Source organism: Eublepharis macularius, chromosome 8 (assembly GCF_028583425.1).
Source record: "Eublepharis macularius isolate TG4126 chromosome 8, MPM_Emac_v1.0, whole genome shotgun sequence".
NCBI lineage: Eukaryota > Metazoa > Chordata > Lepidosauria > Squamata > Eublepharidae > Eublepharis > Eublepharis macularius.
In genome coordinates this window covers 94,616,910-94,638,106 of record NC_072797.1, presented here as the reverse complement: position 1 = coordinate 94,638,106, position 21,197 = coordinate 94,616,910, and positions in this window count along the sequence as shown.

Below are 21,197 nucleotides of genomic sequence, written 5' to 3'. Positions count from 1 at the left end.
GAATGGATTATACGGTTTATATGGTATATGGTTTATAGAAATATTTGAAACCAGGAAATTATGAAAAAAGGGACAAATTGTTTGTCTAATACGGAAGAAGGGACTTAAGGATAGGGTATAGAGTGTTAAAAATAGTTAAAGAATTATTGCTTAGATTAAAGGGAAAGTATATATCTGTTAGATAGATGAATTTAAAATGAGTAAGGGAAAAGGGACAAAGGGTTGGAAAACTGTTGGAAGTCTACAAAAAAGGGGGGAAAGGGAGGGGGTTAGAAATTGGGAAATGGGAATTGATTGTAATGTGAAATTAAATGATTCTAATTCCAATAAAAATCTTATTAAAAAAAACAGCATTAAAAGTACAGTGTTTATAAAATATTTAAACAAATTGATTAAAACATATAAACATACAACATACATAGCATAACCAGGGAAGACAACTGATAACAGTTATTGAGCTATGCCAAACAAAACAAAAAAGTCTTCACTTGCTGATGGAAGAAAATGATAGAGGGAGACAGACAAATCTCCCTGGGGAGAGAATTCTAAATAAGAATGTTTACCAAGAAAATTTCTATTTCAGTTTTTGATTAGGGAGAGGGGGTCTGGAATAATTCAGTTTAATTACAAGTTTGTTTTGGATGGGCTGGTTCCAGCTCAGAACGGATCTGTTTGTTTTTATCAGTTTTCCTGAGTTTCAGGTGTGGATTGCTCATTGGCTACACATGCACATACACACACTGTTCTTTTCAAGGGAGAGTGGGAGAACAAGTCTTAACCAAAAAAGCATCACAATTAATCCCCCTCCTCATCTAAACCATTGAGTTTTCCCTCAAGCACAATAACACACATACACAGCAATGGCCCCGCAGGAGGCAAGTGTCAGTAGATGGAGTGGCAGCAGCAGGGCATTCCCAAGCACGAGAACTTTCTAACCAGTGTAGCAACATTAAAAACAATCCTGCTTCATGTTCTTTTTTTTAATAGTGCCAATAACTTATCACTTTTGCATTCTGCTGTTGCCTGTTGGTTTCATGTTTCCTTGTGCTTTGTAGTTTTGTTCCCAACTTCCTACAATGAGGGGGTGAATCCAAATCCTTCCTTTTGATGCTCAGCATTCTGCTCCAAAATGGGGCATTCTCCTGCCCATCTTCGCCATTGTTCAGGCAAGCAGGCAGGCAGAATGATTGACTTAATTCCTCTCCCCTCCTGCCCAAAATGATCTATGTTTTTTCCATAAGTATTCCTTTTGCTGTGTGGGCAGGCAGGATTGCTTTTGAAAGGTGTCTGTCATTTGACTCAGAAAAAGAGAGAGCCCATGGAAGACTATGGAAGCAAACCTAAACAGTCTATTCAGATATAAGTTCCCATGTTATTCAATAGTACTTACTCCCACAGAAGTGTCTTTTGAATTGCAGCCTATGCATGAAGTCACCTTTCCAAACATTTCCAAACCTGAAAGGAGGAGTGAAGGCGTCTCTCCTTGCAAGAACTCGATTGGCAGGGAGGAAGAGAATGCCATTTCCCGGGTAGCTACGGGGTGGGGACAGGGACATGCACTCATGTACATTGGTCTCATTCCCTTCATGCCAACAGAGTTAATTAATAATATAAGGGCTGTCTCCCCTTGGGATCTGATTGGCGCTGTTCAGGAAAACAAGCTGCTGCCCTGCAAGGCAAGCCCATTACCTGCCTGCTGCTGAAAGGTACGAACTGAAACAAAACACAAAAACTTTTTGGCGAGAGGGACTTGTTACAATTTAGTTTCCCCGGTTTGGTTCAGAATTCCAGAAACTGCTTTAATAAGCCAAACCAGTGAGTTCTGTGTTTATTTTCTGCTCATTTTTTTCCTGTTATGCATACCCCTATTTCTAAAGTTTCAGCATCATGACCAAGAAGGCCCTTTCTCAAATTAGCATCCATCTAGCCTTAGCTGGCATCTGAAACAGGTCCTCCAAAGATGACCCCAGTAGATGGCCAGGTTCATATGAGGGAAGGCCCTTGTGATGAACTATGGTTGCTGCAGGTTTCTGCAGCAAAATCAGAGAGCTGGGAGGGGAAGGGTTAACTATTCCCTATATTGGAGAGTTTGAGTGACAGTCTGCTCCCTCTTTTCTGATTGGTCAGTTAGAACCAGTCTGAAGGCAGTCAGTTGGTTTCTGAGATGATTTGGAGTCAGGGAGTCTGAGAAGAAAAGTCTAACAGGTTCATCTTTAGAGTGAAGAGAGAAGACTATTTTGCCTTAACTGTAGTATTACTGTCCTGAGGAAGAATTCTATCTAAGTATTTGAAGTCTTACAGTGCAATCCTATGGAGAGTTACTCCAGTCTAATCCCATTGACTTCAATAGGCTTAGACTGGAGTAACTCTCCATAGGGTTGCACTGTAAGTGTCAGTGTAAGCTGAAATATGCTTTACATAGGCACCAGAGAACTGCCAGTGTGTTTTGGCGAGAGTGATAGGGTAGTGGGCTGAGACTCCCTTTCAAGCCAAAATGAAGAAGGGTTACATCTTCTGAGAAGAAGATTAATTCTGGCCCAATTCTGAAGGAGGTTTGGCTCTGAGGAGGACCCCAGGTCTGTTGTTAAGGGAAAAAATAGAAATACAGAGATAGAAATATCCTCTAGATTCAAGAAAGGCACAAGTTAGGTGCACAAAGAAAGTGACTAACTCCAGAAAACCTGAACTGTCATAGGAAACTTCCTGAAGAAACATTTTTGCTGTATCTAAATTACTAAGTAAAATGCCTCTCACTGTTAAGATCCAAAAATATATGGAAATAAACTTCAAGGATGCTATTTTGCCAGTTACACAAAGTATATTCTGTAATACCAACAAAATTTTACTTCTGCATTTTCATCCTGACTACGCTTACTCAGTGTGAGGGGATGTCAGTGCAGTACACATCTTAGACGTCTCAGCATAGCACTAAACTCACAGTACAAGGGCGTCTTCGTGACACAGTTCCTAACATCATTGCGCCACGATTCTGTTTTTGTGTTGCAATGATGTCGGAAATCACGCCATGAAGATGCCCTTGTTCCGTGAGTTTAGTGCTATACTGAGACGTGTGAAAACGTATCAGACGGCTCTCTCTCTAATCTACTGGTGGGATCAGACAGCAAGCTTAACTTTGTAGACTGTATTCTGCTACTAGGCCTGAAGGCTTTCCACCAGTTAAGCCACATACTTCGGCTGTCTGTACTACTTATGGCACTTGCAATGATCTCATCTGCTGTTGTGATATACTGCATTGTCTAATAGCTGGAAAAAGCAAGTATGATTAGATTTTGATAGTTCAAGTAGCACTATTTATTTGTTTATACAGGTGATTTATACACCACTTCTCTATGTATAAAACATGCACAAGGTGACTTACAAAGCCTGTGTTCACATAAAATACAATAAAAATAATAAAATCCTAAAATATCTTTGAGTACACCATCTAAAACAGGATGGAACCCAGTGGTGGAATAAAATCCTATTTGAAGGCTTTCAAGAAGAGGTGTGTTTTTAAAAGATGCTGGAGGCTTTATAGTGAGGTGGCATGAAAAAGAGCCTGAGGAAGAGAGTTCCACAATGTATGGGTGGGTGTCAAGACATAGGCCCCTTCCAAATATACTTGTAACAATGACGGTCATTGTAGCAGAGCCTTCAGATGATTTCAGAATAGGGGCAGAAATTTATATGCGGAGGCTTTGGATCTAAACTGTTTGGAGCTTTAAAGATGAAAAACAATAACACTGTGAATGAGACCTGGAAATAGACTGGAATCCAAATTAGACAGAATAAATTGATTCAACATGCTTTTTGTGGAGAGCCCTAGCTACCATCCTGGATGCCACATTTTGAACCAACTGAAGTATCCAGGCCACCTTCAAAGACAGCCCCATATGGAAGGCATTACAGTAATCTACTCTGGCTGTTGTGTTTCTGTAAAGTGCTGTCATGTCACAAAAGACTAACAGAGGTAGCTTGCTATTGCCTCTCACTGCATAGTGACCCTGTCTTACTTGGTGGTCTCCCATTCAAATACTACCAGCACCAGCCCTATCAGTAACACTGGTCATCAACTTTCTCCAGGAATGATTATAACTTGTGCACCAATGCATAAATTATGAATATAGCTATCAGTTATCCAACTCCTGCTCCTTTCTCATTAAAATAACAGAAATATTGTTCTTAATTGTTCTTATATAGTATTCCATTAACTGAACTCCAAACTCTCATTCTTGTTTGAAGTACAAACTAGGAAAACACAAAATGGGGCAATAGAGCATTTCCAAATGAGGCAATATAATATTTATTTGTGCACTTTTTTGCATATATGTATTTCATCATATCCTGTGGACCCAGGATTTGGTCAGGGATAGTAGTACACAGAGAACTGTAGTGTATCTTCATGATTTTAAGGCTCTGAGTGAATGCAGGGATTCCGGTTTGCAAGTGGAGATCAGAGCTTCTCCGTTTTCTTGGGAAATGTTGCATGCATATACAATAAGGATTACATTTACACAGGGCCGGTGTGCCCATTGAGGCCGGGCCGGCAGCCTCCTCGAGCGCTAAGGTGCTGAGGGGGCGCCGGAAGGGGCGCCGGGGGTGGGGGCACGCACCATGGAGCTCAATTGCCCTGTGCTGCTGCCGCCACCGCCACCGCCGCCAGCACACAGCTGCAGGACAGGCGCAGCAGGCAGTCGGGGCAGTGTGCAGAGCAACTGAGCTGGAGGGAGGATGCACGTGCGCCATCCCAACAGCTTGCCATGCCTGGCCTGCAGCTGCTGCGCCCGGCCAGGAGCGCATGCTGGTGGCGGCAGCATGGGGCAGCTGAGCAAGCAACCTCCCAGCCCTCCTGCTCAGTTGCTCTGTGCTGCTGCCGCCACCACCGTCACCTGCACACAGCTGTGGGCCAGGCGCAGCAGGCGGCCAGGATGGCGTGGGGCAACTGAACGGGAGGGCTGGGAGGCCACCCGTTCGCCACCCTGCCCCGTATGATGATGTCACACACAGTGATGTCATCACGCGTCCAAGGCACGTGCGCACCAACACCCCTCAAGCTGTGTCAGGTGCCAGAATCGCTGGTGCTGGCCCTGCATTTACATAGCAGGGAGTGAGGCAGGCTGACTATATGGGTCCTACCAGAATCCGGCATAGCTTCCTATGTCACTGTAGCTAAGGCTGTCTCTAAATGTGCAGGTTTTTAAAAGTTGAATCTGGGTTCCCTAGACTCAACTTGGGTTTCCTCAGCCACACAGCAGTTAAAAAATATATGACTGTTTAAAAATAAAGGAGAGCCCAAATGGCCTCCATGGGGCAAGGAAGATCTCTTTTCCCTTAAGCCATTTCTCTATGTGGAGCAGGGAAAAAAAGGGGGGAACCTCCCTCCCCTGCTATTTTGACATGGGGAAACAGCTTGAGGAATAAGAGGAATCAATGCCTATATCTAAAAAAGGGAATTTCAGAAAAAAAATTCTCTACGCCAATACAACTCTAGTTACTTGAAAAGTTGGCTGGATGTAACTTCTTCCCTTTACTCTTGTCCAGGGTTCTAGCCAGCCTTCCTGAACTTGATGGACTGCAACATTTCCAGGTAGGATCAGATCCAGATGAATTTTTTCCCCCCAGACAAAATGCAAGATCAGATCCTTGCCAGCCAATTAACAAGGAAAGGCAGAGAGTGGTGATGTAATGGCTAGGGAAGTCTCTAGAGTCCCATTACCATAGCTGGGGAAGAATAATTCCCAGGCTATAGAGGTGGATCATCCCTTTTTAAAGTTACACCTTACCGAGCCATGCTCATAGTCACCAGAACTAAAGGGGAGTTTTAAAACCAGAGTTTTACCTGTAGATAGTAACAACAAATTAAATTCTTTTAAAAAAAAGAGCTCCCAAGTGAGTCAAATGAATGCTCTAAGTGGGGTGATACACCTCCTAGCCCCCCCCTCCCCGACCCTGTGCTATAGCCCTACTTCTTCCTAGGATACTTCTTGCTTGCTTGCTGTCTAGCTTGCTTGCCTGCTTGCTTTCCCTGGAATTCTTCTGAAGTATAGTTTTGAAGACCATACTTAAAAAAAAAAACATTGACAGTAAATATCTATTAGGGTTTCCCCCTGACAGTCTCACATTCATCTGTTAAAAAGTGATGCCGCCAGACAAAATTTGCTGAAAGTGAGCAAGCTATAATATATTAATGGAATTGCTGAGGATTTTCATCAGTCATCAGAATCAAGGCCTATATTTTCTCATTGTGAATGTTTTGACATCAGAGTAAATCCCTTTTTAAAACATCAGATTAACTATCCAGCCTAATCTTAAATTTTTGCAGTTAAGAGTATGTTCTATTGCTGAACCTGCTCTGGGATGGATTAATGTTCAAAAGTCTGTTTAAAACTGTGGTTTCTAGGCCATGTAAGGTTATACTTATTTAGTTAATCTGAATTGAAGAGAGAACTGGAAAGCAAAAGAAAACTTCACCTTTTAAAAACTTAATGCAAGAGGCTTCCCACATGAAAAAGGTCAAAAGACATCTGTGTTCCCAGCTGGCATATTTTAAATGGAATAGGTTTATTTTGTGGTCTTCTGAATATGGAAATAGATGCCGCAGAAGAATCTGGTGCAAAAATTGATTGCAAATTGCTAACACTTACACAGTTCCCATTGACATTCACAGAAATTGTGTGGTTTCCTTATCCACAACCATAAGTATGTTCTCCCACTGCGTGGACAGCTTCATAAATGCTTCATATGCAACATGCATCTGTTTGAAATGTAGTCCATGGCACAAAATCTCACAACTTTTGTTTCTATTTTTCAAAAGTTGAGATTTCAAGATGATTTTCTTTGATCGTTGAATGGTTGAGAATTCCGATGACTTTTTAGAATTGCCAGTTTTTAATCAGGTCCTTTTATTTGTCCTTCTAATATCAGTTTTATCTGCAGCAATTAATAGGTAATGCTATTTAGTTTCTTGCCCTGGTCCATTTCTGCACATAATGTCCATTAGAGAGGGCGTATTTTTTTCTAGCCAGCAGGCAACCTTATAGCTTTCAGCATATTCTCTAATTTGTATTTGTAAGCGAAAGAAGAGATCCTGTGTTTCCATGGCTCTCTTGCAAATAATTGGTCCCATTTTTTCCTTAGCTGGGTGAATGCAATGGACATGCTCAAAGAAATCAAGGAGCCTGGGAAATGGAGTTCTCATTGCCTCCTGGCTCAGTCAGTGAAGCAACCATGGCAAACTCAATTTGTCAGGCTTCCTGGCAGCAGGCAACCCTTCTGAGAATCTAGGGCTACCATGCATTAAAGCTGAAGCTTATGTAGCTTCTACATACCATCCCTTCTTGTTCATCCCATCTCCAGGTTAAATTTTGAGGGAAAGGGGAATATTTGGTGAGGGAGAAAAGGGTGGGAATTGTGGAAAGCATCATTACTGCTAGCTCTAACAGCCATGCTGTGTCTTTTCTGTCTCCAAGAATAAACTTGGTTGTGGCCAGAGGCATAAGGTCTTGGCCCTCGGCTCATGGCTTTGCACATGCTGGATCATCATATTCAAGACTGGCTAAAGTTAGATTTTAGTTACTTTCTGGTTATAGTTGGTTACTTTTCCTATCATATTTTCATTATAATGTGCACTGCTTCAATAAGAAATGCAGTTAATAAATATACTAAGCAGGGCTTTTTTCAGCTGGAACGTGGTGGAACGGAGTTCCAGAACCTCTTGAAAAAGGTCACATGGCTGGTGGCCCCGCCCCCTGTTCTCCAGACAGAGGGGAGTTTAGATTGCCCTCTGCGCCAAGCGTGGCACGGAGGGCAATCTAAACTCCCCTCTGTCTGGAGATCAGGGGGCGGGGCCACCAGCCATGTGACCATTTTCTCCGAGGGCAACCCACTGAGTTCCACCACCTCTTTTCTCAGAAAAAAAGCCCTGATACTAAGTATATAATGCTGGCCTAGGGTTGCCAGCACTGCCTCATCATAAAGTTGCCAGTCCCTGATTGGTAACCAGAAAGAGATTTACATGATGGGGGCCTCACTGGTGATGTTGTGATGTTGGCAGTGACAAAGTGATTTTGCTTTTGCTGCAAGACAGAAGTGAGATCAGTTTATAGGGGTGACACTATAGTATTCACCCAAACCTCCATGGTTTAACCATATAGTTTTGGGTAAACACTAGAGTGGCATCCAACAGAGTGATGTCACTTCTTGGTTGTGCCAGAAGAGATGTCATGGCATAAGTGTAATGCCAACCATCCCCATTTCCAACAGCATTTTCCCTGCTACCCATCTGAGCAGTAGCAGTCAGAGCCAATGGGGAGGTGGGTCTCCTGCCAAAGCAGATCCCCCTACCTGGGCAAATGCCGAGAGATGTTATGGGTACTGCCTGGGAAGGAAGTTTAGGAAAGAAGCGGTAGGGATTTCCTCTAATCTCTGTGGTAAAGATCATAGAGACACAGGGAAATCCCTAGAGTATCATTATGGAGGTCATTTTTTTCTTCCACTCAGTTTTTTGGGGACAAGAAATTAGGTTGAGGGTGGGGATTTACCCATCATAGGTGGGCAAATGGCAAGCTAGGCCTCCATGGCACATTTTGAAGAGGAGAGTGTGTGAAGATGCTCCATGACACCAATAGAGAAGGTCAGGCCAACAGACCCTTGAGGAGGGAGAGCAACATATCAGTCATCAGAGTCTACTCATGCCATATCCTACAGAGGGGGTGACTGCCCCATCACTGATCATCTCCTTCTGGCTTGCAGCTATAGAATGGGTTGTAGGGCAGAGCCAGCCGTGTGCTCCACAGAGTGGTCACTCAGTGGGGCCAATGGACCTCCAACAACATCAGTGTCCTAGTCCCATATGTCCACTACCAGGTCCATCATCCCTGACCTGGGTGCAGACCAGCCTTTTTGTCAGCTCTGGCATCCAGTGCCCTGACACTGGTCTTTCCACGGAGTAAGTTGCCTGCAGGGGGAAAGGTATGAGTGAGCAGACAGCAAGGAGAAAAACCCCCGGGAGTGCACCATATTGGGGAGGCAACATACCCACAGGACAGGACCTCAGTGCTGTGGCCGCACACCACAACACCACATGAAGAACAACCTCAGCACTGGGCAGACCCTCCACTATCACTTAGTAGTAGGGAATGCCCTGTACCATGAAGGCACACACATGTCTTCAAGCCAGCTCAAAGTGTCATTCCGCTTTTTCAGGGCTTCCATGTGGCATGGCCCATGGCAGAGACCTGCTCCACTGCCATGAGCCACATGGCAGAGTGTTTGCAGAGATGCTCCTGGTGGTAGCAAGGGCCACTCTATTACCACCTGTCCATACAGTAGCATCTTCTCTGCCTTGGTCCTGTTGAGCTGGCAGTGGGCACCACCACCCACTGGGCCTGGGACAGCCATGCCAACATACCACAGGGGAATGCAAGGATGGGACCAGGCACAAGAAAATCTTCCAGATTGTGGAATGCATCCCGACACACACCAGCCACAGGATGGATGTGGGGCAGCAGCAAGTGCTGCTGGGGCATGGACCTCACCTCTGAGAATGGTGGTAAGCAAAGGGACAAGGTTGATGGGTGATGGGGGAAAATCATGGGCCATGAGTGGGGTTGACCCCCACAAAGCCCATATATCTAATGAACATCCCTCTCTCCAGCCAATAGGTGGCCTGCCCCAGCATGGTGGCTCTTCCAACTCCACCAGGAATGCAGGCAATTCACTTCCTGCCTATATTGTATGTCTGGGTGGCACAGCAATGCCAGAGGAGGGGCTGTACCAGGTATTACTGAGCGTGCATCAGCCCCCTGCAACTTGCCAAAGAATTTTGCCTGGAGTCTTCCATCCAAGTCTTGTGCAAGGAACTCTGTCCTGTGCACCCAAAGTCTTTCCCACAGGCACATTGACCTGGATCCCAACCCAGTCCCCATGGCATGGACACTTCATCACAGAGCCAGGTCAGTTCCTGGTTCCCCCTTTGCTGGTTGTCTATCCATTTCCTTGGCACTCCTCTCCAGCCCAGTGGCTACAGTTGTTGCTGGTCATGGGCCCCTGGGTGACACCTGGAGTCCCACCCACTGATGAGTGCAGACACCAAAAGAGTCTGGTGAAGTGTGCTCAGCCAATCTCCAATGTCCTTCCATGGCCTGGTTGGGGTGTAAAGGCAGACCCAGGACCATGCAGCTGCACAGGGGTCAAATGTGGGTATGCATCCCAGTGGCTGCATCATTGTTGTCAAGTTTTGTGTTCAGGCAGTCCCCATCTGTGATCCATTCATGTGCCACTGAGAAGCTGGCATTCTAAACTATCCATGGTAGCAGCAAGGCTGGCAGAGTCCTCCCTTCCCAACCTTGAAACTGTTGGCGCTGTGACACCACCCCATGACTGCCAGAAGATGTTGAATCAGGGAGGCAAATGTGGCCTGAAACTAGGTCAGGCGGGTTGGGGGTTGATGGGGCCCACCCTGTTATGGAGTCAACAGCAAAGAAACAAGAATGAATAACATTACTGTAAACATATGAACACCATTTCTCCAATAAGAGGCACATGGGCAAATCAAAGATGCAGAGGGCCCCGCCCAAGGGTGATGATAGGCCAGGATGCATGGGCACCCCTACTTAGTTAGGACATGCTGGCTACTGGCCATAGCCACCTGAGGAGAGCCTGCCCATAGCCCCAATAAGCTGGTGTAGGTGCTCCATAATGCCCTTCAGGCCCTGGGCCAGCTGCTACACATGTGTCACTCCAAGCCTTGCAGGAACGCTTGCATGCTGACTACCTCCTTCTCCAGGCACTGTTGGATGGTTTCTGCTTGGTTCAGCTTGGCCTCCTTTCAATGAAGGAGCACCAGTACAGCCATGAGTGAAGTGCCTATGGGATGAAATGAGGATATGGTTGGTACTTGGTTGGGTGCAGGACTGCATTCCCTGACCCTATACCCTGGCTTGCTTAGGGAGCCAATTACCTCCTGCCATGCCCCCAGATCCACTCCTTCCTCCAGTGCAGAGTGTTGTGCTAGTGGCATTCTGGCAGGAGGCAGCAGCATTGATGTGCAAGTTCTTTGCAACAACATGATGGTGTCAGAGTGCTCTGCTGGTGTATCCCTGAGTAACCCAGTGGCTGGTGTAGTTTACTGTCTGAGTGCTTTCACCTCTACTCCCCCACCCACCTGTCCCCCAGGATTGCATATCATCATAGGTTTAGGGATTGGTGTAGTTATTATTCATAGAAATAGCTATTGATATGTTGTGAAGCTGTTGCCTAAAGATTAATGTTAAAATTAAACTCTTTTAATTAATTACAATGATTGCACTGATTCCCAATATACCAAATTGAGAACTTTTGGGGAACTAAGGTAGAACAACAATTCACTTCCACTGGAATGAGGTAGAACTAACACTACAACATGGAGAGTGAATGTGGACAAGGGTAATTTAGTTCCCCATGGGTTTCCTATGATTATAATTTTTTTAAAAAAATTCTGGTACCCTGATGTGGCCTGAGGCAACAACTACTGAGATCAAAGATGGTCTGCAAGCAGAGCTAGAAGATGGAGTCCACCAATTTTTGGACATCTTGAAGGTAGACCTTGGATGCCTTTAGTTTTTGACAGATTTAAAAGTCGAGTACAGAGCAACCAAAATAGTTTCATTGAAAGTATGCAGTTTAAGAAAATACTGAGGGGGAAAAGGCCTAGGCAAAAATGTTGAGAGGTAGGGGTGGGGGAGAACCCATCTTTTCACCTTGTTTTCAGGATCCAAAATCGAAGTAAAGGCTAGGCTGATATTTCTTTATCTGGTCAATTGTCTACTGCCACCTCCCTTCCAAAATTCATGAATTCTTCAATAAAGGACTATCACAAATTACCAATTATCTCACTAATGCACGCATATATGGAAACCCTCCATTATAAAACATTTGGCTGTGCATCAACAATTATTTGGATGTGGAGAAGTGGGATAAGAAATGAATACCCAATAGTGTCTACAACTAATCTTCATTCTCTTTTTGTTTTGTCTTAGTGTTTTGCCTCCCCCACAGTGTTGTTCTTATTGGCATTTCTGTTAGGCTTGTATAGATTTTTGTGTATAAAACTATAGTCTGCCCTGGAAATAATAAACATCTCTCTCTCTCTCTCTCTCCGGCCTTTGAGATTTGGCCTGATACAGAACAGTTAGTGCCGCCAGTCAATTGATTACTCATCGGAGTCACTGTTCTTGCCTTGCCTGGCTCAAATTATCAGTATGGCCTTAAGGGTAGAGAGAGGTTTGTACAAGCCAGATGTGAATAAACTACTTAAACTTTTTTTTTTTTAGTGTTATGTTTCAGAGGCAAAGCCATAGTGATCCTACAATTTCTCTAAGCTTATATATCTGTGTAATGCAACCAGTTCAATTGGCCGAAACTTGATTAGCCCAAAGGCAATAAAAAAGAAACAGCTGAGATTAAGGCCAAAGACATGGCTTTCAATTTGATGGCTTCAGACCACCCCCACCCCCACCTTGAATCTCTGTAATACAATGATTAGCAAAGAGGAAGAGGAAATTGTGGTGGACTTGAGAGTTGTGAAGTCATGAACAGGGTTCCAGTGAGCAAAGTTGGAAGGATTAATCATCATCCTTGTGACACATCCCATAGATGGGGCTGTTAGATGCCCATGTTGTTAAGGATGCTCCATTACATTTCCATGAGGCGTAACAGATTCTCCTTATTTCTGAGCTTCCACAGAATGTGATAACATGTAGATGTCACAATACCCAAGGACGTGTTACTCGGAAGTGCTGATCTGGCTGTTTGACCTGCAGGAGAAAATAATAGCTTTTGTCTTAATAATCGAGCCACTGAAAGCCCATCTATTCTGTTCCAGGGTTGCCGTCTGTGTGGTTCAAGGCCTCTATCCTCACTTCTGCCCCTTATTCCTCGTTACTCCCCCTTAGCCTGCTTGCTATAGCTCACTGGCATTGTTTTGTTTCTCTGATGCATTTTTCCTCACTGCAGTTGCGACTCTGTCCCTTACAGCCTCCACTTGTTATCATCAAATGTGTACTGATGGATTTACCCAATGATCTATTGATCTGTCCTCCTGAAATCTTCTGTCCTCTGCACCCCACTGGTGTGATGAATGTATAACTGTATTGAAATTTGCTCCTCCCATACACATTCCCTTTGGCACCCTGCTCAGAAGCAGAGAAGTTGAAGGCTACTTCAGTGATTTGAGGTGGGGTGTGTGTGCGCAAACAAGGGCAGTGTTTGATCCCACTTGCCAGCAGCAACCAATGCCTGCATGCACCATGCATGCACCATGGTGATTACTTTCCTTTCTGTTGTTGGATTTATTGTGCTTTTACTCAAACAAGACGCCACAATGAGGGCAGGAAGCTCAATGTTCTATCCTCACTATTTTGTGGCTTCCTGATACAGTAGTTAAGAGAAATTCTCTTAATTCCTCTTTACCAGGATTGAAATCCAACAATCCTTTCATTTTCCTCTTTTTAGAAATTTGGAGTCAGTTTCTTATAATTTCCTTTTTGATCAAAGAGAAATTTGAAGAGAGGAGTGGCAGAAAGGGACGTTCTGCAAACTTTCAAAATTTCACTTTGTGGATGCTCAGTGGCAGGCAATGTCTTCCCAAGCCCTCCTATCTTTCTGCTAGAGCACCATCTGGAGTGTATAACATAAAACACCAGCAAGGGCTGAAGTTACAAAAGGGCACCTTGATCTTTCTTTGAAGAGAAATCTTGCTCTTAAAAGAGAAAAAAAAAAGAGTAAGAGAATCAATGGCTACATCTAAAAAGACGTGAATTTCAGAAAAAGAAATCCCCCACCCCGTAACAAACTTACTTCCTCCTGGCACCCAATAGCTACGATTTGGCTATGTGATGTTGTCAGAAAGGAAGAGCAATGCTTCCTGTCTGATATCATTTTTTAAGCAGTAAAAAATGATATTCAGAAGCACAGGGGAGCACAATTGCTACTGCTGCTGCCAGGACATCATAAACTGACAACAGCAGCAACAAGGGAGAGTGCATTTAAGGTAACACTTTTGCATGCGTGTATGCAGTTTTGATATGACCATAGAACTGGTGTATACATTCAGTTATAGGCAGGGCTTTTTTTCAGGGGGAACGTGGGGGAATGGAGTTCCGGAGCCGCTTGAAAATGGTCACATGGTGAGTGGCCCCGCCCCCTGATTTCCAGACAGAGGGGAGTTTAGATTGCCCTCCGCGCCACTGAGTGGCGTGGAGGGCAATCTAAACTCTCCTCTGTCTGGAGATCAGGGGGCGGGGCCACCAGCCATGTGACCATTTTCTCCAAAGGCAACCCACTGAGTTCCACCACCTCTTTTCCCAGAAAAAAAGCCCTGGTTATAGGTATAGTATGCCCCTATATGGATACCAATTAATTTAGCAACATGTTCTATCACCTCTCATGGCTCCAGAGATATTTGCCCAAACTGTTTTTTTTAATTGCTAATATCAAAGAAAAAAAACATACAGAAAAAGGAAAAAAGGAAACAGGGGGAGAGGGAAAAAACAACATATAAAAAACACAAACTACGGCTACAAGTATTGCATTCCCTTCATAATACAATTATTTAAAGTTAAACTTTCTAATATGCTATTAGATTGGTAGATCTTATAAGATACGAACTACAGTCAGGATCAGGTCTTCTTCCCCCCCTTGCGTCTCGGTCTCAGTTCTCTCTGAACAGCTACAATAGCTGCGCTCACTCCCTCCTCCCCACTCCCCCCTTCAGATTCTGAATCTTCTTCTTGCTGGAACTCTTGATGATTAAGTACAAAGTCCCTCAGCTGTACTTCTGATATTATCTTGTAGGCTTCGTCTTTATATCTGAACCAGATGCCTTCCAGAAATAACCATTTGTATTTTATATTACGCTTCCTCAGAAGAGCTGCAAACCTTTTGTACTTGAATCTTCTTTTCCAAGCTAAAAATGGAACGTCCTTCAATATCTTAACCTTGTTGCCAAGAAAGTCCAAGTCCACATTGTTCGAATTATATAAAATGGTGTCCCGAGTCTTCTTAGATGAAAAATCAATAATAATCTCGCGAGGCAGCTGACGCTTCGTTGCATATTTTGAAGATGTCCGACGGACTTCCAGAATATCGCTTTTTAACTCTTCTTTAGTTGCCTTTGTGGATGACGCCAAAAGTTCCGACACCAAATCCTTTAAGTTTTCACTTTCCTCCTCCTTCACATTCTGTAGACGCAATACCGTCTGAGCACGATCCACTTGTAGTCCTATCAATTGATTCTCCAAAAGCTTTACTTCTTTGTTTGTTGCTCTCATGAGTGTTGCATTTTCCCGAGAAGATTGCTCTGCCCTGAACGCTACATCTTTAATGGTTTTCACTTCACTTTCAACTGAGCCAACCCTTTGTCCGATTTCATTTAGCTTATCAACAAAAGGCTTCATAGCTTCAACGACCGACCGTTTAACCACCTCTTCAAGAGATTCTCCCTTCCCTTGTAACGCCGCCAGAACAAATTTGCTCACAGCAGGTCTCTGCTTTTTCGTCGCCATCTTAGGGGGGGGGGACTCTGCCAACTAAGTTCCAAAACTCAGTGAAGGGGAATATATCCGAACCTTCTTAAGCTTCAACTCCCACCAATCCTTCGCATACGCTTAGAATGACAGAAGGGATTCGCTTACTTACAGGTTTTCACCTTAAATCTGCTTGTTGCCGTTCTCCATGGCCCGGCAGCACGCGATGTGCTGTGCAAGTCTGCCGGCCTCCATAGGAGCAGATGGGCTATTAACCCCCTGGATCGACTTCAGAGGGCTCTTCCCGCAGCGCTCCGGACCCTCCAGCCTTAGAATGGACTCCATTGCTGCTGGTGGTGACTTTTCTTCTTCCAGGCCACAGTTCTTAGAGTAGCCACAAAAGTCCCACCTTCTGCTGCACTGCTGAGGAACGTTGTGGGGGTGGGGGCAGGGTAGCAAAAGTCCTCCTCCCCCCAGATCACCCAGCTTCTTCAAATGGTCTCTTTACGCTGCAGCATATGTCTTAATTTCTTGAATCCTGCACTTTTTCCCCTGTTTGTTGACCTCTGGAGGCTAGCTGCTGCTTCAGAGTATTTTCCTCTCATGCTTGGCCCTTTCAGCTTCATGGAACATGTTGGTCTTGTGTGAGCAGGTGCCTAGTACCAGAGGAACTTGTGCTCCACAGTAGAGGACTGTGTCTGCAATGGAGGAAGAAATGAATATGCAGAAGAAGGCACAGAATACAAGCGGTTCTCTTTGAAGGCATCACAAGCAGTGCCCTCTTTTTTACTAGGCTTGGAATGGGTGAGAAGGGCCTGCTTGGACCCCTAATACCGCCACCAACTTTTCTCCTACAGTCTGTGTATATAAATGGAGATGGTCCCTTCACATGTGTAAAATATGCAGTCACAATACATACTGCCATAAGATGGCGAGCAGGCGTATTTTTGTACATGGAATGTATTTCTGTGACAGTAACAGATGCCCATATACAAAATGAGTCTAACAACATCTTGCCTCTAGAATAGTTTCATAAATTCTTTTTTTGTTTCAGTCTTCTTATTCAGACAGCTAGATGCAGCCTTAGAAATGGATCCTTCATACATCTGCAGCCCCTTTAGAGCTTAAGACACACTGGAACTCACATAGTACGGTTGGCCAGAGTTTACCTTGCATAAGAGCAACCCTAATGGATCAGATTCATGATCCGTCTAGTCTGGCAGACTGTTTCCAACAGTGGGCACTCAGATGCCATAAGGAAGCACCTGATGCAAGCTGTTTATTGCTCTTACCACATCACACACATAAGAGATTGTTTCTCAAGTCAACATTTGAGCCTGTTAAGATAGACATTAAATTGCCCAACCCAATCAATATTGCCTGAGTGTTCAAGCCATGAGAAGACAGCCACATTAAACTCTCAGGGGCTGGAGAGAAAATCATGTGACTGTTTATGTGGGTGGAATCTGTGGGAAAGGACTAGCCTGTCTTAATTTCCTGTTGCTTCACCATATGCAGGAGTCTTGTGTGTTGATTAATTCAGTCTGGAGTCTGCTTTTTATACCACCAAAATCCACATTCAGGGTGGTTAGACCTAGACAATTGCCTAGGACACTGGGTGAGGGTGACAAAAGAGGCTCTGCTTGTCCAGGGTGGAGTGCCCCAAGCACCCTGGACTTGCCACAAACCCCTTACCTGAAGGCTGAGGGACCCCCCAATGGCAGACAGTGGAAGCCCAAGGGAGGTGGCTCAGCTCCAGCTGGCAGCAAGGGAAGGGAAAGAGGAACCAGAGGGAGAAACCAGCCAGGTGCGTGTCAGGTCCAGACTGCTTTCTTGTATGCCTTTGCTTAACCGACTCCATTTTTAACCCTTTCAGTGTTTAAGTGCTCTCTTTAATCCTTTCAGTGTTTAAGTGCTCTCTTCCCAGGTGCCAAGGTTCCCAGGCAGCTATCTCACAGAAAAGGATTGTTTTGGCTACCGACGTTCCACCAAGAACCGGCCTTGGGAAATTTTCGCTCTCCTGACTTCAAAGGAGTTGTTTTGAGAACTATGGGGGGAGGTTGGGCCTGCTGTGAACTGTTACTTTGTACCTCATGCTTTGCTTGTCATTGGTAACAATGCATATGTACCATCCTGAATATTGCATTCAGGCTAGTGGACTATAATGAACTATTTCTCCAGTAAAAGCCTTTTGGAAACAATGGACTGTTGTCTGATTGCAGGAGGTAGTCTGGAGTAAGGACATTATCTAGCCACAGTTCTGACAATGCACGCTGCCTTCTCATGCCCCAAAGGGCAAGAAGAAAGCAGGCCTGCCAGAGAAGCCGAGGACAGGGCAGGGGGGCTGGAAGCATCTGCACAAGCCCAAGGGGGAGCCAGTGGCAACAGCCCCCTGGAAGAGCCGACTGAAGCCCAGGAGACTGGCGCAGCACCTCGTGAGCAGAGGCAGAGGAGGCTGCACCACTGGGCCTAGAAGGGGCCTGCAAGCCCCACCCTGCAGGAAAGAAGGAGAGAGGAAGGAAGAGGGAAAGGGGAAACACCTGAGGAAAACCCCAGCTGGGCTACATCTAACCCAGCCCTGCAAGAAAGAACAGGAGAGCAAGGAGAAACTGGGATGGGAGAGCGAACACCTGAGAGCAGACCCAGCTGGAAGGCATCAGGGATAGGAAAGAGCCTGGGAGGAAGGGAGGGGCAGGCGGTTGGAAGAAGCCCTATTAAGGCAGGCTCAGCAGAAGGTTCATGGTGGGTTGTAGTGGAGGAGTGACGATGTGGAGTTGGTGTATGAAGACTGGTTGGAGGAGGACTGAGCAAGGAAGGGAGGATGGTGGACTGTGGAGAGAAAGGTGGAGGCAGGGGCCAAGTCAGGTTAAGCAGGCCTGCAAGTGGACAGAGAGGAAGTAAGGGTGAGGTATACCTCCCCTCTTTCCACAGAGCTGGTCCCTGCATATACCCTGAAGACCCCAAGGAGCTGATGTCAGGTGTCCCAGTGTTCAGCGAGGCCATGCCCGGGGCGAAACCTGACACTGCTCAGATCCCAGATGAGGCCAGATCAACCATAGCCAATGGCAGCCCCAAGCAGTGCCACTGACCCCATTTTACCACCCACATGCCTCATATGATAAGTGGTGGTGCTGAAGGCCAGGGCCTGTCTTCTCCCACCCCACCAATGGAAGGAAGGAAGAGCAGGTGGCTTCATACTGCCCAGATAGAATTGATGTCTTGGCCTGCCAAGCTCTGCACATACCCAGCTCACAGCAGGATGGTGCCTGGGTTATGGTGGCTCCATGTGTGCTCAGGTTGTGGCACCGGAGGCGGGTGTGTTGTAGCAACTATGTGTACATCCAGATCATGGTGGGGGTGGGGCTCCAAAATCATGGACTGCCTAGGAACCTTGAGCCAACTCTGATGGAGTGCCAGAAATGGATGTAATGTATGGTGGCACAAGCATCTCCCACAATTGCCACATGTTGCATAGTGGTTGTTTGAATTAGCTGTTAAACATGCAAAACTTCTTCAAAGCATTCCGAATTGTTGCAACATGGGCCCAGGAAGACCTGTTCCATGTCTTCAGTGTACTATGTAAAGTATTTAGGATTTGCCATATACTGAGTCAGACCACTGGTCCATCTCAACCAGTCTTCTCCAGGGCCTTTCCCTTTAATGTGAGATATCAGGGAATGAAGCTGGCGCCTTCTGCTTGCAAAGCGTGTGCTTTGCCCCTAAGCCATAATTTCTCTCAAACTGCATACTGAATGGCATGGTGTTAGGTAACTGTCCAGCCTTTTCTTCTGGAGTAGCAGAAGGCATGAAACATATATTCTGTTTGACCTCTCCTCCCCTTGCTCTTTCTCCCAGCACCTTCGCACTTCGCAGCTGTAGCAAGTGGATCATCTCCATTTCATTTTGGCTTCTGTGGCAGGTCATTCTGTACTTTGCATAGCTCAGCCTGCTGCACAGCTGGTGGGTATGGCTTTCCACAGTTTTTGCAGCTCATGAACTGCTGGGTATTTTCATCAGGATTATGGCCCAAGTGACAATCCCGGTTCCCTCATCCATAGCTGCCTTTTAGGGTCAACAGAGTTAAGAAGATCCACACTGATTTCAGTGAGAATGTTAAAATGTCTTTTATTGGAACATACCATTAATTAAAGTCCACCCCTCCTCAGTTTTTGAGACATACAAAAATCCTCCTTTTTGATAATTTTTACAACCTGTACCCTATTGTAAAATCAAAAAGAGTCCAGTAGCACCTTTAAGACTAACCAATTTTATTGTAGCATAAGCTTTCGAGAATCAAGTTCTCTTCGTCAGATGCATGGTACATAAACTGGTCAAATATAGAAGAGGAGGGGAGGAGAGAGAAGAGAGAAGATGCAGTTGGGGGGGAGAAAGGAAGGGTGCAATCAAAACATTCCTTTGCTAGTAAATGTAAACATCTCCTTTTGGTGTCCTTTTGGGGTCAGTTGGCTTGAGTGAGGCTTCAAGGGAGTTTGCTCTATTAGTTTGCAGCAGTAAAATAGCTAGACCATCCAATTCCTATGCAGTATAAGCCTTCGATAACCACAGCTCTCCCCATCAGATGCATCTGACAAAGAGAACTGTGGTTCCCGAAAGCCCACGCCAGGCGCCACTGGGCTCCCCCAGACCCCGCCTCTGTAAATGAATTCATATGCAAATTTGACTCTGTCAAGCTGGGACTGAATAGGGACTATGAATGGTTATCACATTATCACAGGTAACAGATTTCCTTTGCATCTTCTCTCTTCTCTCTCCTCCCCTCCTCTTCTATATTTGACCAGTTTATGTACCATGCATCTGACGAAGAGAACTTGATTCTTGAAAGCTTATGCTACAATAAAATTGGTTAGTCTTAAAGGTGCTACTGGACTCTTTTTGCTTTTGCTACTACAGACTAACACGGCTAACTCCTCTGGATCTTTGTACCCTATTGTATTTGTTCATTGAATGTCCCAGGTCTTGATTGTATGACTTGCACTGTGTAATCCGCCTTAGGTCTCAGTGAGAAAGGCAGACTATAAGTGAATGAATGAGTGAATGAATATCTTAACTACAAACACTGATGTGTTAAAACAAACTTAGTTTCCATATGAACTTTTTAAACAAAGTTGCTTTAGCACATTAATACTGACAGGAAAATTCATCATATGGTGACGTTTCCATCTTAAAATGGTTGTGTGAAGTAGGCTTTCACATAGTGGTGAATTCCAAATCATTGCTTTCAAATATCTAAAGCAGCAAAGATAATATTAGATTAGTATTTTTTTTGGAGATGGCCTATTGAGATGGACCTCAATGCTCTTTTTGCTTTATAAAAGACATGTTGTCTATATTGCTCTGTTTGTGAATTATATAACATTTTCCTTCCAGTTGTATCTTTTCACTTAAGCTCATTTGACCACTAAACTACTTCTGCCTTGACAATCAAGAATATGACACATTACTGTTCATTCCTGTCTGCTATCTTCTATTTGCAATAAGTCAAGGCTAAAGTTTTCATCATTCTCTGTCTCTCTCTGTTTTAAGCAGTTTGCTGGGCACAGCGTATGAATAACAAGATTAGAAACATCTCTAATAAAACTTTAGTGCCCCCAGTGTGCTATTTCCATCATTCCGCTGTCTATATATTTTTGACTGTGGTGGTAAAGAGATTAGAAACATGGTATAATGTTTTCA